We start from the raw sequence: 15,749 nt of genomic DNA, 5'->3' as shown, positions 1-15,749 counted from the left end.
CCACAAAGAGTCGCTGTGCTCTCTCTCACTTTTCTCTCCCACTGTAGTGCTGACAAACTTGGGATCTTTTTCTGTCATCAGAGAATAGAGATGGTCAGCTGTTCTATGAAAACAAATCAAGAAGGAATCAAGCCTTTAAATTGCAGTTTAACATCCCCATCTCTCGAATTTTTCAACTATTGATGAAATTGTATGAAGATTGAAAATTTAGAGGTTTTTATTATTATGGATTTCTTTCGTAAATTAATTTTTGGTTCAGATGTTTAACTGCATTTATATTCCTTTGTGTTATAAAGAGTTGTGTTTTAGCGTTCCTCTCTTCAGATATACCTTTTTTTCTTCCTCAATATCATCTCAATCTTCTTCTTCCTTAGCAAATTGATATAAGGGTAAGATTGAACTAGTTTCAAAATTTTAGAAACTAACATGGTTTAGGAAATGAAATAGTAATTTAGCCAATAAAAGAAAAGAAATATATATGTTTTTTTTAGGAAAGTGCATTTGCTATATGCATATGGCGCAATTTCAAAATTCATATCAGATAATGAAGACTCTGAAATGTTAGTTAGGTTTGATAAAAACTAGTCTGCAAAACCTGACTAGTCAAGTCTCGCTCACCAAATAAATTACTGTTACAGAAAAGCAACTTTAATTTTGGGTTTCACCAATCTCATTTATGCAACATATTTGAGGCAAGAAAATCCGGCAACTTGCTGCACCACCCTTTTATTCAGCATTAACTCACATTTCTAAAAGGTAGATTTTTAAATCCAAAATCTTCTCAACTGCCTTACCACCAACAAATCATCTCACCTGTCCCTCCTAAAATCATGGAACATTAAGAACTTCAGCTGGAGTCCTTATCAACCCAGCGTCCATGCTGAATTTATCAGAATTGCTCTACATGTTGCTTGACATTACCATCATCCATCCCAACATGCCCTTCAATTTCCCCATTCATGCATTCAATTTCTCTTACGTTAATTTCCTTATGCTTGAAGAGAGTATTGACTGCATTAATATGAACATTGTCGCAATCATCTGTAAGAACAGAATCAGTCTGATTTATGCCCCCTTTTTCATGTTCATCAGAGTCTTCTGCAGTAGAAACCACAGTCCCTGAAACACCCAAGCGTCCACCACCTTCTAGCCTGTTACTTACAGACTCAACCACATTAACTTGATGACTAATCTCCTTCTCAATGAAGGCCCTTGCCTTGTAATATTTTCCATCAATATCCAAAGATAATGTGGCTGGTACATCAGTTTTCTCAATGATCTGGGGTCCGTCATATACTGCATTAGCCAGTTTTCTGGAGACATTATCTTCAATTTCTACAGAACTGTCTGTTGAATTTATAGCACTCCCGTAAAAAGAACCATCCTCCTCTTCACGAAGATCCAAGAACCCTCCAAAAGGGCTATATTCTGTATTCAATATCATTTTTTCTGCTTTAACAGAAACTTCTGATGTACTACTTTCATCATCCCCCGAGTCCATAAAAATTTTCAAAAAACTCCTAGCATCATCCTGAAGAGAGTCACTTCCATAGTCAGATTGGTTTTCAAGCAGTTTCTCTTCATGAATACCAATAGAATTGATGTTTGGAGGCATAATTCTTTTTTTGATCTCTAGGAGTTTTGTTATTGCTTCGCTAACACCGTTTATAGCCCATCCATCTTCATTGACATCTCTGCTAAGAGAAAATAAGACCCCATCTTTTATTAGGGACTTAATTTGGCTTACTGAAATAACAAAGTAGGCAGCAGTTAATGAAAATCATTTTAAAGGTGTACTTTCTAGTTGTCTATAAAGCCCAATGGTTTCCTGACCTCATATTGCAGCATGAATGCTAGTTTATTACTGTATATGGTGCAGCTGTGTGCTTAGTGGTTGTTGGCTTACAGAAATCTTGAATAAATTTACGAGTGACTACAGGGGTTTTTGTCATAAGATGGAAATGTTCCTAAATGTTGGAGCTTAATCAAATTAAAAATCAAATAACTTAATGCAGAACGGAAGCCTATATAATATATACTCGCATGATGAATGTAATATTTGTGTGTGCACATGCGTGCACTGTGCATGAATGTTCAAGCATATACAGTCATGGCTGAAAATATTATATTAGACTTTAACTACAGTAAAAGGAAAAAAGACAATAAAATCAACTCATGAGCTCCTTTTCATTAGAGCATTCACATCAGTTCTTTTAAATTTTCTGTCTATTTTACACGAAAAAACCTACTTTTTTTATTTTATACATCCATTTTTACAAAACACATACATTAGTTTATCTATTCTATACATTTATTCTATAAAATATTCATTATTTTACTAATTTTTATTATTCACTCCCTCACTGCCTCTCTCTCACAGACCCACAGCCACCATCACCACCATCATCAGAAACCAAAGAAAAATCAGATCAACCCACACATACCGATCAACCTGCACGAAAAATCAGATTCAACATCAGATCAACCAACACCGATCAGCCCACACAAAGAAAAATCAACGCCGATCAAAATGCCATCGTCTCCATGCCTCCACGCCTCCACGCCTCCACAGATCAACCCACAACCCAAATCAACCTAAACCAAGCAAACCCACACAAACCAAGACCAACCCACACCATAAACTCAGATTAAACCACCATCGAGACCTCCCTACGTTGCCGACATCGATCATCGACCCAAACCCACACCGCCACTATCGAGACCACGCCACACGCCACGCGCCGATCTCGCCACGCTGTGACCCACAGCGCCGATCTCGCCACGCTGTGAACTCCGGTGGCATGCTTTAAACGAGAGAGAGAGAGAGAGAGATGTGAGAGAGGGAGAAAGAATTGAGGATGAAAGGATGGGGTGGGTTTTTTGTGAGAGAAAGAGAGAGCACACAGCTGAGAGAGAGGGAGGTGAGAGTCAAGTGGAGAGGAGAGAGAAAAAACTAATAAAAAACTAAATACACATGCTACAGTGCCCGTGTAAATTTACACAAGTACTATAGCTCGTTGAAAAATATAGAAGACTTTACACATTTTTAAACGGACTGATGTGGAGTGTTTTTTGGTTCAAAATGTGTAAAAGTGGCCAAAATGTGTATTTTACACATTTATACAAGAGCTGATGTGAATGCTCTTAGTCAACAAAATATTGTAAAGTATCAAATTGCATCAGCACCTACCTATCAGGATTCAGTCCAGTTGAAGCAAAGGCTAATCTCATATAAGTTACAAGAACCAAGGTATTGTTGGAGAAATATCCTCCACGCATTGCGATTTCCTCTAGAAAATGCATGTCCAAAACAAACTGTTCTAGGAACAACAACATTATTGAAATAATTTTAGTGGATGAAAAATCTGCATAGTTTTAGTTTAGTCCTTAACCTTTTAAAGTTATTAGTTTTATGGGTATGAGCTCTCTCTCTCTTTGAGTTGAGAGGAGGCCCGGCTACCTCGAATTACCACAAATCCTGTTTTAGTTTTATTTCCTAGGGACAGTATGGGGGGATTTCAAAGTTTCTTTATTGAATCTAAGTTGTTTCAGTTGGTGATTGAGGAAGGTGGGAATTTTTTCTCCCTCAAGATTTTTGAACGAGGAAAATACTACATGCAATCGGTGTTTATGGGCAAGAGTGCAGCTCTTTGGACAATGCGGAATTTGGAACACACCGTGAGTGGGGTTAGTCCTAAACAATTTTTTACGTTTAGGGAAGGTGGTATTGCTTACACGATGCAAGGTGAGCTTAAGGTAGGTGGGCTGCGGCGAACTATTATTATTCTTGCCGGAAAATTACAATAAGGATGGAGAACTTTTGGGATTGAATTAAGAAGGCTATTGGAACCTTCTCAATATGCGTTGGGTGGATTGAAGTTTGTACTGTATAGGTTTAAGCAAATCCCAAAATATCAACCTGCCAGGTCTTATGTGGAGGCTGTCAAAGCTCCAGTACAAGCAAGGTTGAAGCATGTTTAGCAACCCCTCCGCAAAGAAAAGGTTCAGGTTGGTACCGTGATGAATCTTGTGGAGTTTTCGAGTGATAATTCTTGCACATAGGTAGCAGCTTCTGAAACTCAGGCTGGTAGCTGTTCCCAGTCAGCCATGGGTGGTGGTGAGGGGGGCAAAGGTGGTATTAATGATAAGAATAAATTTGAGGAGAAAATCCCGGAAGGAAATAAATTCAATATTTCCTTGAAGTCCAATTTGAATTCAAATATGTTTGAGTTTAGAAAGTTACGTGATAAGAGGAAGGGACGTTGCCTAGGGAGAGGTCTGATTGTGAATGTGAATGAATATGGAAAGAGGCAGGTATCTTGGGATGGTGTTAAAGATGTTAAACAGGCTGGCAAATGGGTGAGTAATACTGCCCATAATATTAGTATGGGTCTGGGTTCATCCAAACAGAATGCCCAAGCCTTGTTGGGAAATAAAGAACCACTTTGGGCCTAGGTCTGTCAAGCCCACTTTCTTTTGAGGTTGGCGAGAGTCATCTAGTGGACTTAAGGCTCTGGAGACTTCGTACCAGAATGGGTTTAGTATGCCGAGCTCAAGTAGGAATGCCACGAAGGATTTTGAGAGCTCAAGGACCACACCCACCATATCGGAGCAACGTGCAACGTCGTCGTGGGTATCGGTGGGCATGAATTCATCCTTAGCAGTGATGGAAGTGGCGGGTAAGGGAGGAGAGGACATCACGATCCCTCTAGTTCAGCCACCCACTGCGTCGACTGGACTAGCAGTGGTGGCCCAAGCCTCCCACGATCAGATATCGTAGATCGATGAGCTAAGTGGGTCAAAGTTGGTGCTGGTGGGGTCATCGGCCATGATATCGGAACCGGTAATGAACCTGATAGTACTGGCGATAGTATCTTTGGATTCTCTAGTGGCATCGGAGCTTGGGGAGGAGGATTTTGTGGGTTTGGAAGGACCAGGTACTTCTGTTTTTGAGGGAGCTCAATTACCTGGCCCAACTACAAGGGACTTGGTAGGAGACTTGGATAAGTCTTAGGGTAATTTCAAAGACTGGATATTACAATTACATGATGGCAGGCGATTAGTGCTCCCATTGTCTCTGTATCGTTCTCCAGATAGTATGTTAGTCAGCTCAAGTTTGGAGGGAGACTGTGTACCAGGTAATGATTCTAGTACTTATGAAAGGTAAAGGGTTAGTTAGGCAGATGAGTGTGCGGGGCTAGTAGAGTAATTTCCTGGGTCAGAGAGTGAGTTGTGGGAAGTTGGTGAAAGGTTGAAGTCGTGTGAGGATGGTGATGAGCCATTAGTTGTGGTACCTTTGGCCACGGAAGGTCCGACAGAGTTGGAGTCTAGTCATGCGAAGGAGATTGGGTGTAAGGAGAGTGTGGATAGTTGCCAACTATCACATTGGGTAACCAATAGGATAAAGACTTTTAAGAAATCTATGGGCACTTCATTGGAAGGTTTTGAGGAGCAGATTACAGGTTTGTTATTAGCCATTGAGGCTAGAAAGAAAGATAAAAAGAGACGTGAGGTGGGTGATCAGACGAAGTTGGTCAAGTCAGGCCAGAAAGGTCAACAGGGGTTGAAGAATCTGTTGACATCTTTGAATGTTGAGTATGATCCAAATAAAGCAAGGAGTGCAAGTTCTGAGCGGGCTCTAGTATCTTATCAATGAATGTGAAGATTATTTCTTGGAATGTAAGAGGGTTGAATGAGCAGAATAAAAGGCTCAAGGTTAGAAACTTGATTAGAAAGTAGGGGCCAGATGTGGTTTGTCTTCAAGAAACCAAAATGGGGCTGATTAATAGAGCGGTGATTCGTAGCTTGTGGGGTGGACAACATGTTGACTGGTCTTATTTAGGTTCTTGTGGAGCTTCTGGTGGGGTGTTAGTGATGTGGGACACTTGGGTAGTGAATAAAATGGAGGAAGCAGTGGGGAGATTTTCGGTTTCTTGTAAGTTTACAAATGTGTTAGATTAGTTTGTTTGGGCGTTTTCTGGTTTTTACGGTCCTAATTTACACAGAGACAGGAGGTTTTTATGGGCGGAACTCTATGGCTTGAATAGCTGGTGGAGTGTCCCATGGTTAATGGGTGGGGACTTTAATGTGGTTAGGTTCCTTTCCGAACGATTGAGGTTTAATTCTTTCACTACTGTTATGTGGGAGTTCTCCAATTTTATTTTGGAATAGGGTCTCATTGATTTGCCATTGCAAGGGGGTTCTTTTACTTGGTCAAATTCTAGAGAAGTTGTCTCGAAGGCTAGGCTGGACAGATTCTTGTTTTCTGCAGGTTGGGAGGATAGGTTTCCAACAGTTTCTCAAAGACGGATGTCTAGGTTGTGCTCGGATCATTTTCCAATTGTCCTTGAGGGTGGATCTTTTCAGAGAGGGAGTATGTCGTTTAGATTTGAGAATATGTGGCTCAAGGATGAAGGCTTTGTGGATAGGGTTCGGTCTTGGTGGGATTCCTATCAGGTTCATGGTGCATCGAGTTTCATTTTGGCCAATAAATTGAAGCTTTTAAAAAATGATTTGAAAAGATGGAATGTGGAGGTGTTTGGTCATGTTGAAGTTCGGATTAAAAAATAGTGGAAGGACTTAAGTGCTTTAGAGAATATGGAGGAGAGTTAGGGTTTATCAGCGAACGAAAGGGTAGAAATGGGTAGAATCCGTGATGAATTAGAACAAGCTACTCTGTTGGAAGAAATAAGTTGGAGGCAAAAATCTAGAGTTCTTTGTGTCAGGGAAGGTGACAGGAACACTAAATTTTTTCACCGCATAGCTAACTCTCATAGGAGGGTTAATTCTATTGATAGGCTTATGGTGGATGGGGTGTTGTCTTCGGACCCGACTGTTATAGCAGACTGTATCTCTCAGTTTTATAGGCAGCTTTATTTGGAGGATGTGGCTCATAGACCTATATTAGATGACGTGGAGTTTTCTAGTATCTCGGTGGAAGATGCAAATTGGCTAGATAGGTCTTTTGAAGAAGAAGAGGTGTTTGGGGTGATCAATGACTTTAATGGTGACAAGGCACCTAGCCCGAATGGCTTTTCAATGGCATTCTTCCAGTCTTGTTGGGGCATTTTGAAAACAGAAATTATGGTTGTGTTCCACAATTTCCATACTCAGGCGGTGTTTGAGAAGAATCTTAATGCCTCGTTCCTTGCCCTTATTCCTAAGAAAGTGGATGCTGGGGAGGTCAAGGACTTTCAGCCCATTAGCTTAGTTGGTGGGATTTATAAGATTATTTCTAAGGTGTTGGCTAATCGACTTCGTAGGGTGGCGCATGGGCTTATTTCGGATTCACAAAATGCTTTTGTGAAGGGTAGACAGATTTTGGATTCCGTCCTGATTGCTTCTGAATGTATTGATAGTAGATTGAAGTCAGGAGTTCCAGGTGTGTTATGTAAATTGGATGTGGAGAAGGTGTATGATCATGTGTGCTGGGATTTTTTAATGTATATGTTGCAGCGTTGTGGTTTCTCAGAGAAATGGAGAAAATGGACATGGTATTGCATTTCAACTGTAAATTTTTCTATTCTGATCAATGGTAGCCCATCTGATTTCTTTGGAAGTTCTAGGGGGCTTCGGCAAGGAGATGCTTTATCTCCGTTGTTGTTTGATATTATGATGGAGGCATTAAGCCGTTTGTTGGATGTGGCTGCCTCCGCGGGCAATTCTCAGGTTTTTCTGTGGGTAGTACGGCTAGTTCATTAGTGATGGTGTCTCACCTTTTATTTGTAGATGACACTTTGATTTTTTGTGATGCTGAACCTTCTCAGATTGCTAATCTGAGGGCGATTCTTGCTAGATTTGAGGAGGTCTCAGGGCTTCATATTTATGGGGAAGTCTGAGTTGGTTCCTGTTGGTGGGGTACACAATTTGGAGGATTTGGTGGGTCTGTTAGGGTGTGGGCAGTCTTCTTTGCCCTTGAAATATTTAGGCCTTCCATTAGGTGCAAAATTTAAGGATTTATTTTTTTGGAATCCAATCCTAGAGAGAATGGAGAGGAGATTAGCAGGTTGGAAGAGAATGTATTTATCTAAAGGGGGTAAGGTGACACTCATTAAAAACTCACTCTCGTCTTTACCTACATACTTTCTTTCCCTTCTTCCTTTACTAGGGAAGGTGGCAAAGTGTATGGAGAAATTACAGAGAGACTTTCTGTGGAATGGGATTGGTGGTGTACTTAAAATACATTTAGTTAATTGGGCCAAGGTTTGTAGGCCTTTGCAGGTGGGGGGGTTGGGTATAAGACGGTTGGGGAACTTTAATTCTACCTTGCTAGGTAAATGGTTGTGGAGGTATGGCATGGAGACTGATACTTGATGAAGGAGGGTTATAGAGGCAAAATATGGGAATATTTAGGGTGGTTGGTGTACGAAAAAGGTGACAAGTCCTTATGGGGTCAGCCTGTGGAGATACATTAGAAGTGGCTGGTTGAACTTCTCTAAATTCCTTGTTTATGATGTGGGAGATGGTACTAGAGTGAAATTTTGGAAGCATGTGTGGTGTGGGGATTGTACTCTCCAAGAGGCCTTTCCAGAGCTTTATCGTCTTAGTAGGTCAAAGGATTCCTCAGTGGTTGAAGTTATGGGTTGGTCTGCTAGGAGGTTTCACTAGAATGTGCAATTTCGTCGTTCACCACAAGATTGGGAAGAATAATTCTTTGACCGGTTTATGGAATTGGTCTATTCTTCGACAGTGCAGGGGTTTGGTCCTGACAAGATTTGTTGGAAACTTGCAAGGAAAAGAGGTTTTGAGGTTAGAGGTTATTATAACTCCTCCTACCCTCCTACTTTTGTTTCTTTTCCACGGACAATGATATGGCAAGCGAAGGTTCCTCCAAGGGTGGCTTTCTTTTCTTGGTATGCTTCCTTAGGTAAGATCTTAACAACAGACAACCTTCGTAAAAGACGAGTGATGGTGCTTGACTGGTGCTATATGTGTAAGAGGTGTAGGGAGTCAGTGGATCATCTTCTACTTCATTGCTCCATAGCTTGGGAGTTGTGGTCCATGGTCTTCTGCTTGTTTGGTATTCAATGGGTTATGCCTCATATTGTTCTTGAGTTGTTTGAGGCTTGGCAAGGAAAGTTTGTGTGACATCGTCATATTGATGTTTGGAGACTAGTGCCTCATTTCTTGATTTGGTGCATTTGGCGTGAAAAGAATGCTAGAAGTTTCGAGGGTTGTAAACGCTCTTTGCTAGAGATTAAGTCTTTCTTCTTACACACTCTCTTTGAATGGAGTGTGGTTTTTTCTCATTTTTCTTGTTCTTCCTTTTCTTTGTTTCTTGACCGTTGTTCTTTTGTTTCCTGATTTGTGCCCCCCATAGTACATCCCCAATGTACTTGGTTTGATAATCTTTTTATTATTAATAATATTCTTATGTTATTTATCAAAAAAAAAAAAAAAAATTTAGTGGATGAATTGGTATCATGGCAAAAGATTAGTATAAATTTCCTTATGGATTAAAAACCCTCGTCACATCATCATAAGGCCGAAGAAAACTCAGGTTCTCCAGCTAATTTTCACGTGCAAGCCAACCAAAAAATTGGGAAGGGACAGACATGGGGAGCCATTTAGTGTTTAGCCATGTAAGTTCAAAAGTACAGTGACAAGATTGCCTCCAGCATGAAACTAAATCATACTATATTGAAACTAGGAAATGAAAAAAGGAGTTGATGTCTAACTTTAATTTAACTGAAGCTAATGGAGTAATGTTCTAAATAAAGTCTCTCACCTCTGAGAAATTGTACTCCAAGGGAGCAGGGAGGTTCTACAAATTCACCTAAAAAGGTTCAAACAACATTTCCATCAATATTCATTGTGTAGTATAAATTTTGACTTACACCGAAAAGATTATTGAAGACACATAATATTAAATATGTCTAGAAAGGTATCCCTGGCCACTTCTAAATTTTAGATTAAATCTTCCGTTTGAGTATCAGTATCATAGATATTAATCATACATCAAAAATTTTAAAATAGGGTTCAATGCAAGGGTGTAGGAATTAAAAAGAGGAAAGAGTTTAATTTATGTTTTAAGAATACAAGGGCGAACACCTACAGTCGTACAAGCTCATGGTGTAGAATTGGGTAGAACAATTAATAAGAGAAGCAAATCCTGATGCTCCAACCGGGATATCACACAAACTCAGGAGAGGAAACCCTTTAATGGACATGAAATTCTGTGCATCCAAAATATATATATATATATATATATATATATTTATTTTGGCAAGTTACACATGCACCCCATTGATTTTGAACCCAACCTCAATGTCCACTCATTCTTGTGGGAGGAGGAAGTGCCATTTGTGAGTTTAAGTGCTCAAAACTTGCAAAGCATCCAAGCAAGAAGGTGAAGCAGATCAGCAGATAAAAGAGGGCAAAGGAAGTCAAGGAAGTCAAGTAAGTCAAGTATGCACAAAACTGCAAACAAATTTCGGAATAATAATTGTATATAATGAAAATAAACGTAAATCTTAAAAAGATATATCTGCCATGAATTCTCTAAGCAGTACTCAAAGGGAGAAAAAAGAAAAGAAAAGAGAAATATATACCCTCTTGAAATTGTCAGAATGTTGGGCAGAAAAATTCTGTTCACTAGTTCCCCAGATTGCTCTATTGTTGGATATCCAAACATATATGGCCTCTATTAGTTCCTTCAAAAGTTCCATCAACCAATCAACTTCAATAACACCATCGTCAGCATATTTTTCTAATTTCCTCAGTTCTAAGAATAGTACCTGATCATATCACACCAAAAATTGAAAACCATATAAGTAGCAATTATGTAGAGAAGCAATTGTGTCTCTTCAAAAGAAACAGGTAACAGCTGTCTACTTTTTGATCAGGTCCTTTTCAATAAATTCTTTTACTCATGAGGTTTAATTTTTGAAATTATGCTGATCCTTATAGATGTTATTCAAAAATAAAGGGTTACCTGAAAGGCAACAGAGGGCATCAGATCATGTTGATCATCAATGCAAGTTTCTGGTGTATTTGTGGAGCCAGTTTCCAGCAACATCATTCTATGTATAAATTTCTGGCAGAAACAGTCTCTGAGCTGACTGGAAGCCTCTTGAATAAACAATATACAACTATCAAGTTCCTCCAGTTGACCACCAACTAAATGGCTTCTCACTGGGTCAGAATTGATATGACTAATGCTCCCAAATATATTTTCAATGATGATACAGAAGAACTGTTCTAGTGTTGATAGATTCGCTAGAATAGAGACCTGTTGGGGCAGTGACTCTGCCAAATTGATTCTTGAACCACTTTTTTCAGCAGCAATTTTTTCTACAGGTGATGGCTCTTTCAAGGATGGTAGTATATTCCACAAAAAGGTTCATGAGTCCACTGAGGATTGAACCTTCCATTTGAAGGGCAACTAGAGGTGAAGCATCCTCTATGATAGCCTGAAGAGAGGTTAGGATATATGTAAGAGAAAAGTCATACCTATAAAGCAAATATGACTAAGAAAAAGAGCATGTTTCATTTAATGTACATACAAAATGGTCATATTTGGCTCCCCATTCAACAACAATTGTCATTTCACAATTACAAATCCTTTCCATTTGAAGGGCAACTAGAGGTGAAGCATCCTCTATAATAGCCTGAAAAGAGGAAAGGATACATGTAAGAGTAAAGTCATACCTATAAAGCAAATATGACTAAGAAAAAGAGCATGTTTCATTTAATATACATACAAAATGGTCATATTTGGCTCCCCATTCAACAACAATTGTCATTTCACAATTACAAATCCTTACAGTGAAAAAAGTCAAGCACTAACATGACCTTGACTTCTTTATGTGTAACTAATTAGCATTTGTTCGGATGAGCTTATTTTCATCTTAAAATAGAATGTGAAACTTTTTGAAGCACCACATTTTACAAGGTAGAACTGTATTTTTGTACAACAAACAAAATAAACTCATCCAAACACACTAAACGAACTAACAGCTAAGTTTTTTTTTTTTTTTTTTTTTTTTTTTTTGAGGAAAAACTAACAGCTAAGGTGATTGTTTGGTTGAATGTAATAATTTTCGTATTGAATTTGAAACCCCTTTCAGGTCTTATTGAAGAAAACAGAAGTATAAAGTGCTTCTTACATTCATGAAAATTAGTAAATTGCAAACAATGAAAATAGCTTTGAAGCCATTATTATAGCTGACAGTTTAGGAATTTACTTAACAGGTCTTTCCAAGAACAATAGATATATTAGTTGTGTGCTTTGAAACCTATGGCAGTTTTTATTGCTTGGTGAGAATTACTACTGTGGCATTGACAAACAACAGAATGAAATTGTATTAAATGAAACTCTTATAAGTTATGTATTTAAACTCAAGCATGGGATAATGTATACTTTCCTGGCTTTACTTTTCAAGCTAAACTAACAAGAAATAAAACAAACCTGTAAGAGTGTTACAAACTTATGGCCGCTGCTAGTGAGCAAGCAATATTCTGGTTGTTGCCCAACAGCCATAGAAGAGCATCCTTCATTTACTATTCCTGATACAAGATATCTATATGTATTTGTAGAACCTCTTCCACACAAGGACAAATATTCTTGATCAGTTGAGGCCACAACTCTAATTTCTGAGTTTCTAACAAAGAGCAAAACAACATTGCAAACTGCACAGCTTCTACCACTGTGGATAATCTTCCATTTATTTCTGAAATGGACTTAACATATTTATTAAAGCAAACAGCAAATACTTTGGTTTCTTCGCAGGCCCGCTGAATAAGTTCTGAAGCATAAGGAAAAGCTTCCCCATGTAACATTATGAAGCTCCTTGAGGCTTGAGAAATCATAGAAAACACAAATTTTGCAAGCTCCCTAATGTAAATCCCATATAAATACGTTTTTGAACACCACAAATCATGTACTCCAGTTGCAATACGTAAATGGTAATATTCAAGCACTAATTGAGTTGCAAGATGACTGTCTCCAAGTCTGCAAAGTCCATCTAGTGCCATTTGAAGTTCTGGTGCAGCTATTCTTGGGTTTTCAGCCACCAGCGTCAACTGGTGTGTAAGCATGGCCTTCCTCTCACAAATTGCAGAGTTATATTACATTAAAACATCTGATGGAGTATTTCCTTCGAACTTCAGCCTCTGAAAATTTTCATCCTCCAAGTCCATATTGTCCAGAGCTTCATCTATCTTGTTTTCTGATAGGAGAAGATCCAGGGTTTCTGAAACATCATTAATGAGAGCATCTAACTCACTTGGCTGAGGTGAATCAATGCAAGCAGGTTCTTCTATAATTGATTCTATTGTATCTTCCGATAAAAATTCTAGATAGATGCCATCTACTAGTTCCTTCACAAGCTTTTTTTGGGTCAAAACATGGTTTTTCAGTTCCACAAGTTCATTATCAACACCTTCTACTTCTTCGAATACTCTGCACATGTAAATAGCATATCTCACTAATACTTGCTTAAAAATCACCACCTCAATTCATCATATTCAAGTAACTATAATGACTTTATATACGATTTAATTATGATTAACGCTATGGTTATTACAAACTTTTAGCTCAATTTTGTTACATATTAACAAACATACGTGGTGGTGCCTAGTGTAACGTATGGCACCCACGTATTGCGCATGGTGCAAGCCAAATTCAACAAAGCTGGATAAGCGTGGCATGACATCTTACTAGTCACACCAATTTGCTTATAGTAACCTCCAAAGACAAAGTCTTCTTCCAACCCATTACCGTTGATAAGACTAGCCATGTGCATTAAATCACATGAGTTATTAAAGGTGGAAATATCATGTTGGCATTTCGTCCTTGTTTTTTTCAACTCATAGTCAATTTGGATCTTACTGTCATCTCGTTGAGTGAAATTGAAAATAACAGAGTCCAAATTGATAATGATCCTAAAATGCAAGGACCAAAATATTGTTTTTGCCAACAATTTAAATAAGTCACATTACTATTAAATAGGTCATGCCACCAAAAATACACGTGAATGGTCTTAAGAACCGCCACATAGTATGTTGGAAGAAAATTTTCAGTCCTCAAATTATACATAAGAAATGATATGCTTAGTTCACACCAAAACTTTGAGAATTCTTTATTGTTGTTTCTGCATAATCAAACAACGAAGAATAACCAAATTTGGCTCAAGTATGTTACCTAACAAAGGCTGAATAATTAGAAATGACGTTTCTTTGAAACTCTTCATTCGAGGCCGGCTTTAGTTCTGATTAGCTCCGAACAAAGATGCATATGCCCTAAAAAAACCGAAAACGCAACAAACAAACAAAGCAAACTAATCATTCACATTTTTTTTCTTTCTTTCTTTTCATAAATTTTCTCGGCAACCAAGCAGTGGTGTATGATTAGATTTAGACCTTTCCAGTCATGGATTGGAGTTCGGAGTCGTCATCGTCGTTACGGTCGGTGGAGTCGGAGGAGAAGTCGGGGCTGGTGTTAGACTGCGTTTGGTTTTCCATGTCTTGGAATCGGAATCTTCTGGTCTAGGTTGAAGGAGATTCCGTGGAAAATGGATTCCCGAGAAACAAACAGGAAAGCAGAATTCCAATTCCAAGCGATGAAGAAGAAGAAGAAGAAGTGAGAGTGAGTTAATATATTAGGTAGTGTTTTTTTGGATGTCTCCGTCGTCGTTTTGTGAAAGCTAAAAGCTTTGGTTTCTTCGTTGCCCCAAATCAATCTATGAGAACAATGCTCTGTGTCTCTCTTTCAGTTTTATATATAACCTTTGGCGCCCGCGCCAATTTGCCTAGCGTACGGCGTCGTTTGATTTTTATTTAAATATATTTTTTTGGGGGAGAAAAAAGTCCCTAAAATTTAAATGTAAATTTTTTTTGGTCCTATAAAGTTTCAAAAGTAAGTATTATTAGTCCTTCCTGAACAGGGACAGAGCAAGGTTGTTTCTCCTCGGCAAGACGCAGAGATCAGTAGAGTGCATGATTTATTCTATCCAGATACAAGAGTGTGGGATTCGGGTTTGTTGGAGAGATGCTTTCTACCATGGGAGGCAGAGATGATCAAACGGATTTATGTGCATGATGGGGATGGGGAAGATGTTTTGGTGTGGCCACTTACCCCAGATGGTAACTATACTGTAAGGAGTGCGTATCGTATGTTGGCAGCAGAGGGGATTAGCCAAAACCCGAGTTCGTCTTCTCCATCTGATGCTGAGAGAGTTTGGAAGGGCATTTGGAAGATTAAAACCCCTAATAAAATTCGCCACTTCATCTGGAGAGCTGCAAAGGATTCGCTGCTAGCTAAACAAAATTTGAAGATCAGACATATTCCGTTGGATGATACCTGTGCGATGTGTGATGATCATCCTGAATCTTTACTGCATTGTCTCTGGCTTTGTCCCCATGCTCAATCGGTTTGGAGGTCAGAGATCACCTTTGCTAATCTGTATACAAGGAAGCACAGGAGTTTTTTCGATTTGCTGGATGACGTAATGCAGAACAGCTCGGGCTATCGTGTGGCTCTGTTTTCCACTATTGCGTGGAGTTTGTGGCAGCGACGGAATCGACTTAGGGTGAATCAAGGAACTTGGCCACTGCATGAAGTTGGTGAAAGAGCTAAAGCTATGGTTGTAGAGTTTCTAGAAGCGAACAAACATATCAGTAACCCAGGCCCAAGATTGGTAGCACGGTGGTCGCCTCCACCTGAGAGTTGTTATAAGATCAATTTCGACGCAGCTCTGTTTGATCATTTGGGCTCTGCGGGTATTGGGGTGGTTGTTCGAGATCATAGA

The 15,749-nt window shown here is 39.0% G+C and overlaps 1 protein-coding gene and 1 pseudogene across 1 annotated transcript in view; one reads left to right on the top strand and one right to left on the bottom strand.

Moving 5' to 3' along the window:
• Window positions 1-243, top strand: part of LOC126698550 (uncharacterized) — a 58,801-nt gene extending 58,558 nt beyond the window's left edge. The window contains exon 12 of the mRNA XM_050395859.1: window positions 82-243. The gene's annotated coding sequence lies outside the window, so the exon portion shown is untranslated. The remainder of the gene's footprint in view (window positions 1-81) is intronic.
• Window positions 244-9,893: 9,650 nt separating this feature from the next.
• Window positions 9,894-15,003, bottom strand: LOC126701068 (exocyst complex component EXO84B-like; annotated as a pseudogene).
• Window positions 15,004-15,749: the final 746 nt, after the last annotated feature.

This window comes from Quercus robur, chromosome 9 (genome assembly GCF_932294415.1).
Source record: "Quercus robur chromosome 9, dhQueRobu3.1, whole genome shotgun sequence".
In the NCBI taxonomy this organism is placed as follows: Eukaryota; Viridiplantae; Streptophyta; class Magnoliopsida; order Fagales; family Fagaceae; genus Quercus; species Quercus robur.
The sequence above is the reverse complement of the archived record's forward strand: the minus strand, read 5'-3'. Positions and strand labels throughout refer to the sequence as shown.